Source organism: Mchenga conophoros, linkage group LG5 (assembly GCF_057382185.1).
Source record: "Mchenga conophoros isolate Kocher_MC1m ecotype Shallow Benthic linkage group LG5, M_conophoros_male_GT1.1, whole genome shotgun sequence".
Lineage (NCBI taxonomy): Eukaryota > Metazoa > Chordata > Actinopteri > Cichliformes > Cichlidae > Mchenga > Mchenga conophoros.
Genome location: NC_140530.1, coordinates 14,551,150 through 14,564,334, shown reverse-complemented (window position 1 = coordinate 14,564,334; position 13,185 = coordinate 14,551,150). Strand labels below are relative to the sequence as shown.

The 13,185-nt window shown below is 42.4% G+C and overlaps 2 long non-coding RNA genes across 2 annotated transcripts; both read right to left on the bottom strand.

Moving 5' to 3' along the window:
- Positions 1 to 93: 93 nt before the first annotated feature.
- LOC146573990 (uncharacterized) lies at positions 94 to 4,275 on the bottom strand. The gene is made up of 4 exons (XR_014892561.1): positions 4,171 to 4,275; positions 3,791 to 4,056; positions 3,588 to 3,674; positions 94 to 3,469 (listed from the first exon to the last, which is right to left on the bottom strand). It is a non-coding gene; the product is annotated as an uncharacterized LOC146573990 (long non-coding RNA).
- Positions 4,276 to 4,441: 166 nt separating this feature from the next.
- LOC146573989 (uncharacterized) lies at positions 4,442 to 4,750 on the bottom strand. Its single transcript, XR_014892562.1, has 2 exons — positions 4,650 to 4,750; positions 4,442 to 4,501 (listed from the first exon to the last, which is right to left on the bottom strand). It is a non-coding gene; the product is annotated as an uncharacterized LOC146573989 (long non-coding RNA).
- Positions 4,751 to 13,185: the final 8,435 nt, after the last annotated feature.

Genomic DNA, 13,185 nt, shown 5'->3' with positions numbered 1-13,185 from the left:
TAACTTTATTTATTAACAAGACATTATTCAGGTGAAATAATGACACTCAGACAAGTTCTGTTAAAATAGCAACGTGCACGGGTGAGCGGCTCTCAGGAGACACTCACACCGAGTGCAGGCGATAGCTCTTTATTTATAAGACACATCGCATATGCAAATACCTTCATCTTTCTTTAATACATGTTCTGTTAAAAACTTCCTGTGACTGAGTGTGTGTATGTTTGTATGGGGTCATATGAGTGTACTCTAATTTCGGGAACTGCTGTTAGAGATTTAATCTCTTGTGGTTAGGTCGCTGTCTCTGGCCTTCATCAACATACAGAGTTAAAATGTCAGTGTGCACAAAAATGAAAAGTACAGCATATTTGTGAAATATATGAACACATCAATATGAGCTTATAGTAAACAGTAGTAAATAAACTTATATATGTTAAAAATCTCATGACAGAGAGGATCTGTCCAAGCTGGTAAACAGAGCATTAAAATAATCTAAATGCGATGACACAAATGCAAGAACTATTTTTTCCAGCTCAGCTGAGGCGACAATATGTCGCAATTTTGAAATGTTCCTTAAATGAAAGAAACAGGAACAAGACAAAGATTTTATATGCAAGTCAAGGCCCAAAGAAGACTCAAATATTACTCCAAGATTTTGAATGTTGGTGTTAGTAGTTGAACAAAAAGAAGCAAGAACCCGACTGATTTAAGAATGTAGTTCAGGAGGAGCTATAATCATGGTCTAAGGTTTGTTAGTGTTTGAAACAAGGTAATTGCTAGAGAGCCAATCAGTAACCTGAGTTACCCAGTGGACTAAGCTGGACAGCCTATCCAGCTAATGAGGCTTAAAAGACTGTCATCGGCACAGAAATGATAAGAAATGTCACTAAAAGATTGAAAAATGCCAGCGAGAAAGAAGAAGCACCTAGAAAGAAAATAATGTATGCAAACCTGAACCCTGTGGAACCCTGCAGGTTAGGGAGGCTATGATAGAGGTGAACTTGTTTGTTCTAACAGAGAAGGTCCTGTCAGATAAGTAAGAAGAAAACCAGTCTAAGGCAGAGCCAGATACACCAGCCAGAACATTCAGCATATTAAGTAGGATTTTATGATCAATTGTATCAAAGGCTGCACTGAGATCAAGCAATATGATTACAGAACAATTCCCTGCATCAGAAGCCATTAAAAGATTATTATAAACCTTCAAGAGGGCGATCTCAGTGGAGCGCTGCTTTTGAAAGCCAGATTGAAAAAGGTAACAAATCTTTAATTTGCATAGTAAAGATCTGAACTGATTTTCTACAAGTTTTTCTAATAATTTGCTTATAAGTGACAATTTTGAAAATAGGCCAATAATTACCAGTAAAGTTGGGATGAACATTCGACATATTTAAAATACGATGGAACATAACTTTGCCTCAGTTCCACATGATAGACAGCAATGTGGGACCAATGCTGGTGAGTCCCAGACAGGAGAAAAGCAGGTAATGTATCTAAGGAGCATGACAAGAATTTCATTTTACCTATTACTGTAGTTAAGTCATTAAGTGTAATTGGAGGGAAAGAAAAGTAAATGACCCAGGGCACTGAGGACCATCATAAGGGAAGCTACTTGAGGAGATTTTGGATCTTAAGCCCATCACCTTATTTACAAAGTGATTGAGAAATGTATTGCAATCATCGTCAGAAAAGAACATAGCATGCTGGGTTGGAGGGGAAACAATCCTGTTGATAGTCTCAAATAATACCCTTGGATTATTCTTATGGAAATGTATGAGATTATTGAAATAAGAGGATCTAGCCTCTTTCACTGACTCATTATATATGTGAAGAAGCTCTACAAAGTATTTGTGATGGAAACTTAGACCCGTGGACTTCCACAGATGTTCTGCTCTTTGACGGGAATGTCGAAGATCACAAGTTTGATTATCTAACCAGGGTGTGCAGGAACTGACAGAGCAATGACTACTCTGGTTTTGTGAGGAGCGATCTGAATAAAAGTGGCTATCAGGGTTCAATACAAGACTTAACAAGGAGCTCAACATGGTCACAAAAAGTTATGAAATTAAAAAGAAAACTTAGAAATGATAGCTATCAATAAAGCGCCTGTACCTAATACAAACTTGGGAAAAAGTTTAAAAGTTTAAGAGTCCATAATGCTCAGGAAATTCCTAGTGGTACTATTTGATGTGTCCTCTGCACGAATGTTGAAGTCCCCAACAATGATGACCTTGCCCAACTTAATAGCAGAAGTCTGACAGAAAAGATGCTGCAGACCCAGGTGGACCATAAATTGAAATACCATACATCGGTTGATCTCTTCCAGTTTTGATCATAATTATCTCAAAAGAGCTGTAACAGCTCGAAGAGATCATCTGGCATAAAAATGTCTTTTTAAAAATCACAGCTGTTCCACCTTCTCGTCCAGAGATCTGAAGTTCACAGAAAAATGAACAGTCTGCAGTGCATAGCTCTAAAAGATGTGAGACTTCATGCTGCCATGTCTCAGAGATAAACATAAAATCAAGCTAAATATAAGCTAAATTATATCAAATATAAGACTGTTGTCAATTGAGCGGCCATTGAAAACTCATTATTATACAAAATTTCAGTTATGTGAAAACAAAAAAAAATTAATTATCATCATTCAGAGTAACAATAACATTTAAAGTTGATATAGCAAGTTCCATTAAAAACACTTTCTAAATTCTGCTAGTACAAAATAGTCAACATTGTTTTTTGCTGTTATTTAGTGTGTTTGTTGGCCACACATACATGCAAATCCAATATTCTTTAACACAGCTTGGGTCGGGTCTCTACCACCTACTGGTAGAAGCATCTGTTCTTTGGGTTTCTGAATACACCACCAGCCAAAACCTAAACTGAGCACATGTTGTCACTAAAAACGTCATCTTTCACATACACAACCATTCAATACATTTTATCATATTACTAAAATGGCATGTCATTTTTTTTATCCATTAGCAAAGTATTAATATATGTACATAATAAATTTTGCATTAAATATGCAACAATATAATAAAAGTATTTACCTGAGTGCAACTGTTAATCACTGCTTGACTCTTTCAAAATATATATCTAATTAAAATGTGGTTGGCTGTTGTTTTTGTACCAGAGATTTCAAAGTGTGTAAATGGATGCAGTCGTCTGACTTAAATGACTTGTTTCAAATTCCTGAATGTTGTCTGCGTTCATCTTCAAACTAACAAGAAATCTAAAGAATTGGAACCAGATCCAAAGATCTGCATATCGTCAACATCTCCAGGTTTACCTCTGCTAAACTGACTGATTTTGTCTTGCAAGAGGTCTCTTTCTCTCAGTAGGCTTTGCAGCAGGTTGTTGCAGCAGGAACATAAGTGGGTTGAATTTGACTGAAATTGCTCGGTCTGGCACATGTCTTCTATCACAGAGGTGTTGCAAGGAAACTGATTGATATCCTCTTTTGAATAAACTGGAAATAAACATAATTTTGGGGTCATATTTTTTATACTTTCCATCAGAAAACATGTTACAGTACTTATGATACATTTATTTTCCATTATAAATATATATTTGTGTTCACAACTTACCGGCAAGGTAGAGGGAGATATTGAGGATGGGTTGTAAGATACACAATACTCCTAAAGTTACAATCCCCATCCTCAGGAGTCTTCTTTCTGTAAACACAAAAACAGATAAATACATAGTACATTCACAATAGTGAGACAGCTTTCTGATTACTTCAAAATCGTGACTGTTTCTCTTTTAGTTTGCATTTTTCTCATATTCTTACCTGATTGAGCAGAGTTGATGCTGCTTGTTCCAGTTTTGACCTTTTTTCCCCCAAGGTCATGTATGGTGGAATACTCAGAAAGCTCTAATTCTTCCGCCATGAGGTTAACTTACAGTGAGATGGGTTAGTCGTGCCTCAGTTTCTGTGCCCTGGCATCTGTTGTTTCTCAAATGTGACGAGTTGCCTTGACGTTATTTTCTAAAGAAAAAGCTGCTCTTGATTTGAGGAAGTGTTTTCATTGTGGTTTTATGTTGATGAGTCAGCCTCTGGAAAGATTAAATTCAGATTTAATTTTAGTTTTGAAATATGTTTCTGTACATAGTTGATTAATCACATTTATCTTTTTACTTAATTTATAATCCATTTGCATAAATACCCACCCGCCTTTTAAAGACTTCATTCTTTATGCAGTTTAAAATGGTCACAAACTCAACAGAGAACCAATTTGTTAAGGTCTTGAACCAGGCTGGTCAAATTTGCTATAAATTGATCTGCAACAGCAAGAAGTTCATTTTGTTTGTCAATCAATGTTGTCAGCAGATTTCAGTCTACAGTTGTGATTTTGTAAAGGACAAAGGTAAAAATGTTTATTGCAAGAATTTTGATATTCAGGTTGTAGCATCCAGTCGAACTGAGAAGGCCAGAACTGATGGTTGTTGAATGACCTTTATTATTCCTTGCCGTGTATCAGACAACGAACCAACGTAAGAGCTAGACAAACAAATAAAAACAATTACCATATTATTCATGTAACACCATCTAAACTGCTCATTACGCTGGTCTAACCGTTTTCTATTAAACTATATAATACATATTATGCATTTCAGATTGCTCAAATTAAATCATATACATTACAAACCTTGTTCCCCTGTCGACTGTAGCTAGAACCATTCGTCTTTGTACAATTTAACCATATTCTTCTCTCCCTTTTCTCCGTTAGCATTAGTTTTCCGTTTTCTTCCGTCTTTTTGTACATCAAGTTGTTTACCATTAAACCATTCACTTTCGGTCACACAAGAAGTTACCAAAATAAAAGCACAAATGTTATATTGCGTGAATATGCGCTAGCTTTACATATCCGCCGTTACACAGGTAATATCACTTACACATACTTGTGATGTTATGATCTCACACTGTGTCCCCGGTCATGTCAGTTTAACTCTGTGCGCCATGCTTTTCGGCCAGGTTTCATGGACTCTGTGTGCACTACGTCTCGGACTACATCCTGTACGACTGTGTGTAGTGTTGTTTCACATCCAGCTTATCTAGACGCTGCTTGTGTGAGTTCTCCTGTACCTGTGGCTGCTCCTAAACTCACTCTTTCTAAGACTGCTAATTATGACATGGACAACTTAAGTACAGCAGAGTTGCTAGAACCAGCCCACCATAAGTCTCTGTTTACTGAAACTGTGTTTGGCTCCACTAACTTGGTTCACCCAGTGACTGTTACTGTTCCTGTGCTTCGCTCTCCGCCTCCAGTTCCTGTAACCAGGGCAGCGCGGGCCCGGCTTTCCCTTGCTCCCGTATCAGTTCCTCTGGAGAGGGTGGCTGAGGTCCAGCTGGTCCCTGCTTCTGTCCCCAGCCTGGCAGAGGCGCCGTTCATCCCGGCACCCGTACCTGCCCCTCGGGTGGGGTTGATGGACGCCCAGCCTATGCCTGCGCCAGTTCCGGTTCCCTGGGCGAGGTCTACTGTGACCCTGCCGACTCCTGCACCCGTCTCAGTCCCTCGGGTGGGAGCAGCAGAGGTCCAGCTAGCTCCTGCACCTACACCGGCCCCCAGGGTAAAGGCAGCCAGAGCCCAGCTTGTCCCTGCACCCGTATCTGTTTCTCGGGTGGGGATGACTGGTGTTCGGCCAGGCCCAGCACCCGTTCCTGTTCCTCGGAGGAGAGCAGCCAAGAGTCAGTCACCTGTTCAGTCACCGGTTCAACTACCTGCTGTCCCACCATCACTACAACCACAACTACAACTTGCACTTCAATCGATAGCACAGTCATCAGCTCAGTTCATTGCTCAGCAACCCGTTCAGACACTGCCCACCTCAGCTGGAAGCTTTGGTGAGCTTTCTCCGCCAGCTGGGGACTGCGTGGTGCTGACACACTTTGGACAGACTGTTTGCCCTGCACAGCCCCAGCCGTTGCATCCTAAGCCGACTGCATGCCCTGTGCCGCTACAGTTAGCATCCGCTGAGCCAGAGGTCCCCGCACCTGCTGGCTCTGCATCAGTTTCCGCTGGGGGTTCAGGAGAACCTCTCCAGCCTTTCCTCGTCTCCGCTGGCGGCTCTGGTCAGCCCGGCCAGCACCTCCTCGTCTCCGCTGGAGGGTCCGAGGGGCCCGTCCAGCCGCCTGTCTCCGCTGGAGGGTCCAAGGGGCCCGTCCAGCACCTCCTCGTCTCCGCTGGAGGGTCCGAGGGGCCCGTCCAGCCGCCTGTCTCCGCTGGAGGGTCCGAGGGGCCCGTCCAGAGCCGCCTGTCTCCGTCTCCGCTGGAGGGTCCGAGGGGCCCGTCCAGCCGCCTGTCTCCGCTGGAGGGTCCGAGGGGCCCGTCCAGCCGCCTGTCTCCGCTGGAGGGTCCGAGGGGCCCGTTCAGCCACCAGCAGCCTCATCCACACCAGCTGCGGCCGCCGTGTCTCCGCCCACGCAGTTGCCTAGTCCAGCTTCATCAGAGTCTGCATCCTCGCCGTCGCCTGGTCCGGCCTCTGCTGCATCCTTGCCATCGCCTGGTCCGGCTTCGGCATCGCCTTCGCCTGGTCCAGCCTCAGCCTCAGCCTCAGCCTCGTCTTCGCCTGGTCCAGCTCTAGCATCTGCTTCTGCTACGCCTGGTCCAGCCTCTGCATCTGCTTCTGCTACGCCTGGTCCGGTCCCCGCATCGCCTTCGCCTGGTCCCACCTCGTCTGGTCCTGTGCCCACCGGGCCTCGGCCAGTACGCCTGACACTGGAGAGCCGCCGCTGCCTTCCGCACGGCCGGCCCCCTGAACTGCTCCGTCTCCTTCGCCGCCGCCACTGCCTTCCGCGCGGTCGGCCCCCTGAACTGCTCCGTCGTCACCTTCGCCGCCGCAGTTGCCTTTCGCACAGCTGGCCTCCTGACCGGCTCTATCACCTGTGTCGCCCGCCTGGTTGGCCCCCCGACCGTGTGACCCTTGAACTCTTGTGCCCGCAGGCTCCGGGTCGGCCTCCTGAACTGCACCACTGCTGCCTTCTGCACGACCGGCCTCCAGATACGAGAGGACGTGGCCTGTTGTGTTGCCGCCCTCCAGGCCGACCCCCTGAACTTTCTTTGGACTATTGTCTTGTGCTCCTGTGTTTTCTGTCGATTGTTTTGTTCCCTGTTTACTTTGCCCGTCTCCCGTCAGTGTTGCGTTCACTCTTGCCGTGTCTTGTTATGACTATCAGTGTCACCTGTGTTCCCCGTGTGCTCCCACTTCCCTCGTTAACCCTCTGTGTATTTATGTCTGCGTCTCCCTCGGTTCTGTGTCACATTCTCCCTCATGTTGTGTGTGTGTTCCTCCCTGTTCCTTGGCGAGCTTTGTATTTAGTTTTCCCAGTTTAGTTTTGTATTTCCTACGTTCTGCCTCTCCAGCATTAAAGCTGTGATTTTTGAGTTCATCCCCGAGTCTGTGAGTTTTGCAATTTGGGTCCTCCTCCTGCCTGCCACACAGCGATCCATGACACACTGTTCTGGTTGCAGAGACTTTTGCCGTTCAGTCATTTGGTCAGCTTCTCCTTCTGGACTGTGATCCAAACTAAGACTTTATCAACAAATACCCACATATCTCAGCAATGAAATTGGGAATGGAAAGCCAAGGGCCATGGGGAAGAGTCATAATGATTTGACTGATCACCTACTTCTCATCTACTGGAACCATCAGCGAAAAGAAGAAAAAAGAAACACATCACGCAAGAATGATCTTGATCAAAAGAATTCAACAGATTTATTGAGCACATTTACTTATACTCCCCTACAGCACAAATCCTTTTAATTTGAGTACTCAATATACTTTCTCCAAGTTCCAGCCTCAAGCCAAGATGTCATTTTCATTTTATTATTGAAATGTTGCCATTTATATCACTGATGGAACAGATTTAATATTTCACAGTTTTGAAAAGCTCTAAAAATACAAAATTAGTTTTATACTAATACAGCTATAATGCTGCAGCCTTAAGGGATTTTTGTTTTCCTTCTGCAATCACTTGCATGCAATTCTTAAAAGTATGCTTGCATGCAAATCCAGACATATCTTCATTACTGCATTCAAAGCTAGTTGTGTTCAAAAGACTCCTTCATGGCTTTAAAGACAACTGACTTACCTTTGAATAAATAATGTGTGACTGTAGCAGAGTAATGCAGTAGTATTACTGCTCTATATAAATATACAATATCAAACCGAAACCAGCACTTTTTGCAACAAAAAAATGTCTTCAATGAAAAAAATCTTGTCCTGTCACTGAGGTAAACACACTCGCTACATAAGTCAACAATTTGAAGAGGGTGCGCATGCTTCATAGTGGGTAGTAGAAAGAGGGAATATAGACTTTGCCCATCCTATTGTTATAATCTGTCTGCAATGCGATGGCAAGATTCAGGCAAAAGTTTTTGCAGAGCAGTATGCAGTATCACCTGGCATTAAGAACCCAGCCTTGATATCCTTCAGCAGCGTTGTCACCAAATACACCTCCATCCATCGCATGTACAGTTAAAATAAAGAAAAAATGAAAAGGGTATGGAAAAGAAAAAAAAATTGAACTGGTGCTTTTATTCCCAAAGACTTGATTGCCAATTGAAAAGCAACAGATGTTTGCCCATGTGAGAAACCAACTGATGGGTTGCATTCTCAATGGCAGTGATTTCCATGTAAACACATGAAACTCTTTGAGAGAAGAGATGGAGCACAGAAGTGTTTTGTTCATTGTGTTTCAACACCCAGTGTTAGGCTGCACAGCTGACAGACAGTGTAGCTGGTGTTTCACGGTCATTCTCTTTGAACGTACAGTATACAGTTTCCTAACAACACCAGGGGAATATGGAAAACTTTTTTTAAAAAAATCACAAACAGCACTAAATAATGGATAGAAAGATAAATTTCCCATGAGACATATTTTACCTAAGTCCTTTACACAGAGAAGAAGAAGCCTGTTATAATGTAATAGTAAAATGAAATAAAGCTGTGGCAACAGTAACAGCTCTTGGAAATTAGGGACTGTGAAATGAAATTAAATACGTGCTAACATATTACTACAAGCTGAAACTAAATCGAAGATGCATTTCATAGATATGTTTTAATTAAAAGGAATTATGCATTTGTTGAGTGTTACAACATAGTCTGTGTAAAACACACACACAGGAAATCCCACAAAAAACTGACAATAGACAACTGTCTGTTGAATATGCAGCTTTAAAGAATTTTCAATCATTTTTCCACCCAAAGTTTATTTTGTTTAAAAGGAGAAGGCAGCTTCTGACCAATCAGCATCTTCAGAGCTACCAGAGTCAGGGCACCTGGCTATCGTAGTGAGTCTACAGCAGGGGTGTCAAACTCAAATACACAGTGGGTCAAAATTCAAAACTGGAACAAAGTCGCGGGCTAACATTAATATTTATTGAAAAAAAAATTTTTCCTCCAGATATAAGAATGAATCTTTTCTTATGGACTCAAATACGTTTTGCTGGAAAACTGAATATGGAACAAGCAAAGCTTTATACTAAACAATATATATATTAGCTGTATAATACCAGTAGGCCAGCTCTAATAGTAATTTGGTATGGCTTCGCGGGCCAAATGTAATTAGGCTGCGGGCCAAATTTGGCCCACGGGCCAGAGTTTGACACCTATGGTCTATAGGTTGTATGATCTATTCTATACTGTTTAAATAACTGTATAAAACAAACTACGCACTGACTTGTATACAGTATGTTTTACATCATTAAAATGCTGAAAATTCGAAACCATTATTGGCACTAACAGGCCCTAAAGAGTGTGTGACTCACCCATGCAACATCCACAGTAATATCCACAGACTAACCAGTTAACAAGCTAACAAGCACTGACTTTACTGTCTGTCTCTCTATAAGCCCCGAGGCTCCAAAGCAGTCTGTTTGGTATTCTTTGTCATACATGCTGCAGTTTGGGATGAACAAGCTAGTATCAGCACCAATGGAGATAAGTTGAGTGTACAGTTTTGTACGGGTTTGTACTACTGAACTGCCTCAGCAGCAAGAAAATACAGGGAGCCAAAGAGGAAAACACGATTACATTAGACACAACCTGTTCTGCTGTTAAAGTCTGTGATGTCTCCGATTTTAATTGCTGACAGTTAATTTTTTAACGGTAAAAAAACTAAGTAGGCGTTAGACAGGTAACACTTTTGTAAGTAAAAGCACATCTGGTGTCCTATTGTACAAACTTAGTTCATATCAAACCTCCAGGTATACCAGTGGAAAAGATGTGGCTGAGTATAGCATTATCCATGTTGTCATCTAACCATGACTAATCATAGCACTCTTATATTTTGTCTTTCAAAATGTGGAAATGCTATCTCAGTGTTTTTAAGCTTACATAACAAAGATTGCACATTTGACTGGCATAACCTTCTAAAACTTGTGTCATCATATGCAGGATCAGCCACCGCCTGTCAACCTCAGGGCGAAGCTGTAACAAGGTACATGTGAATTACACATGTGATGGGGCTCCTACATACACTGACGCCTGTTAAGCTTACATTTATGTATGAACTCTGATCCAGCCAATTTAATTTTCCCCAGAGGTGAAATGCTTGGGAGGAAAATGCTAATATATGTCACCTGAGTAGACTGCCACTGTCAAAGCAATACTTTATCATTTCAAATTAAAGCTTGAGTGCTGCAAATGATACAAATACTGACAATGCTGTACCACTCCCATATCCTCCTAACAACCACATGGGAGTCCTACATGATAGAGATGTGGAGATGGGTGAAATTAATGGGTGTGTTCAGACAGAGCAGCACTGCTTCGTGACATGCAAGTGGATTACAGGAGGCAACAGTGCATTCTAGTGGCCAAGAGGAACATAAGTTGCATTGGGTTGTAGTTAGTGCCAGAATTTTGGGGAAAAGACGCTTTTCAAATGACTAAAACAGTGATCCAATGTCTTTGTATTTTTGATATTACATGTTTACAGGTTTCCTTTTTAATCAAAAAATCATACCGTCATGCTGCTAAGGCTCAACTTTAACTAACCTGGCAAAACCAATTGGTGATTGGTAGTGCTCTCACTCATGACTAGAGTGAGAGCACTACCAAAAAAATAAATAAAAGATGATTTTGGGCTGTGTGGCTTTGAAAGATACAAGTATATCATACGGTATTTATAGCTGTGTCCATCCATGCAGAAAAAAACAATCCCAAAATCAGAGGCAGAGGCACACACACTGCACACATGGTCACTGCACACATTCACTAGCAAACACTGAGCCTTTCATGCATACCGCCGTCTCCCAATATTTCATATCATGCACCTGTGCACACACACTTTCACATTCAGTTAAATGTATTCAGATGCACTGGTGCAGGAGGGCACGCAGAAGGATCCAGCAGCACACGTACAGTTATTTTAGTGTGTGTTTGCACACAGAGCTGGTTTTTGAAAAACAATACATTTATCGTGGAAACAATAGAAACAGAAGTCATAGGTGTGCAGGTGTGTGTGTCTGGATGTATCCACTAGTGCTTACACTGTCATTCAGCTGGCAGGAACCACATATATCAACGTAGCAGGTATTTGAGGGACTGCTTTTAGCCAGCATACTAAACAGATGCCTCAGTATATTTAATATTATTTAGCGTAAAATGTTTCTCAGGGTTTTCAAAGCACTCTTGGCAACCAGCTCTATTTTTTGCAAACCATCGCTTACAATTTGGTTAGTGTGCAATGCCGACTTCAAATACAGAGTGTGCGTATATCATGTGCAACTTTGTCTACCATAAAATCGGTCAGGATGACCGACAATTCGTCTTCTGCGAAAGAAACGAGCCTGATGTGACATGTTGTTTCTCATTAGTGGCGTGCAGCTCACTCCTTTCCCTCTTAAAACAAATATTCTGCCTTGAACATGTGCGTGACAGCTGGAGATGAGTACTCAGTTAAGTGGAAGAAAATAAATCAAAGCACAGTTGCCATCTTTTTGTGATGATTTGTCTAATTCTTGTGCGTCCACGCAGGGGAGGGGAGGAGAAGAGATGGAGAGGTAGCAAGGGAATGAGGAAGAAGAGGTGGTGTGTGTGCGTGTGGCATGGAGATTTGTGAGAATGTAAGGTGGAAAAGATGGGCACAGAGCGAGTCAGAGAGACAGAGACAGAGAGAAAGTGTGTGTTTGGACCAGCTGCACAGCAAATCTGTTTATTCTGCACAATTTGGCATCAAACACAACAGACTGCTGAGTGCTTGCTACTGCTTGTGGTGCCCCATTAAAATGGAATTTATTGCTGCCTTAAGAGCAAGCCCGAATTACACATTTTTCCCTCTCTGCTTCGTTCTTCTTTCTCTCTCATTTGCACTTTTTTTCTCCGGCTGTGGTGATGGCAGTGCCTCCAATTCTTGCACCACCTGTCAGTCAAGTCAGAACGGCTCATTACAGACCCAAACAGGCAGGTATTGTAGGCATGCCCACCCATAAGTCAGCCATCACCACCATCTCCACTGTCACCTGAGTGAGTAGCACTGAGACATCACTGGAAAGAACCTGGAGTTTTCATGAATGCCATGATAATATTGCGGCATGCAAATGCTATATAATACTTGTGTTTCATTTTCCAGCACGTCTCCCGCTTATTTCGTTGAAAAATGTCATCAAAACGCGCAGGCCGGCTTATAATAATCAAATATTTGGTTGAACATCAGTCTGCGAACGTTTCCATTAACACTTGTAACCAGAACTTCTGCGGCAAAGCGAGCACGAACTCTGTGCCCACATCACGCAACATAAATCTCCTCAACCAATGATAAATTCATATTTAATGACCATTGCCATCGTCTGGGAAGGAGGTGCATTCTTTCATTATTGCCTCTTTCCCCTGCTGCTTGGTTGAGATAATTGATTTCTCTGTGGTAACAAGGTATCGACCACAAATGGTAGCCAGCTAAGACAGCGGTTCGATTCAAAGGAGGGGTGGAGAGGGAGTGGAGTTTAAAAAAAAAAGAGAGAACAAGGGATGGAGCTGAAGACGAGAGCGCAAGAGTTCTGAAAGTCAAAAAGCCACACAATTATTTGCAGTTAAGCAAACACGGGTGGGTGTAAATTGGACAATGATTCTTGTCCTGTTTTCAGGCTTTTTAAAGGCAGAACATAGTTTGGTATTTCAGCTGTTCGCAGTGCTGTGCATTTAATCCGCCAAATGGAAAGCATATTGATCACACAATCTGTC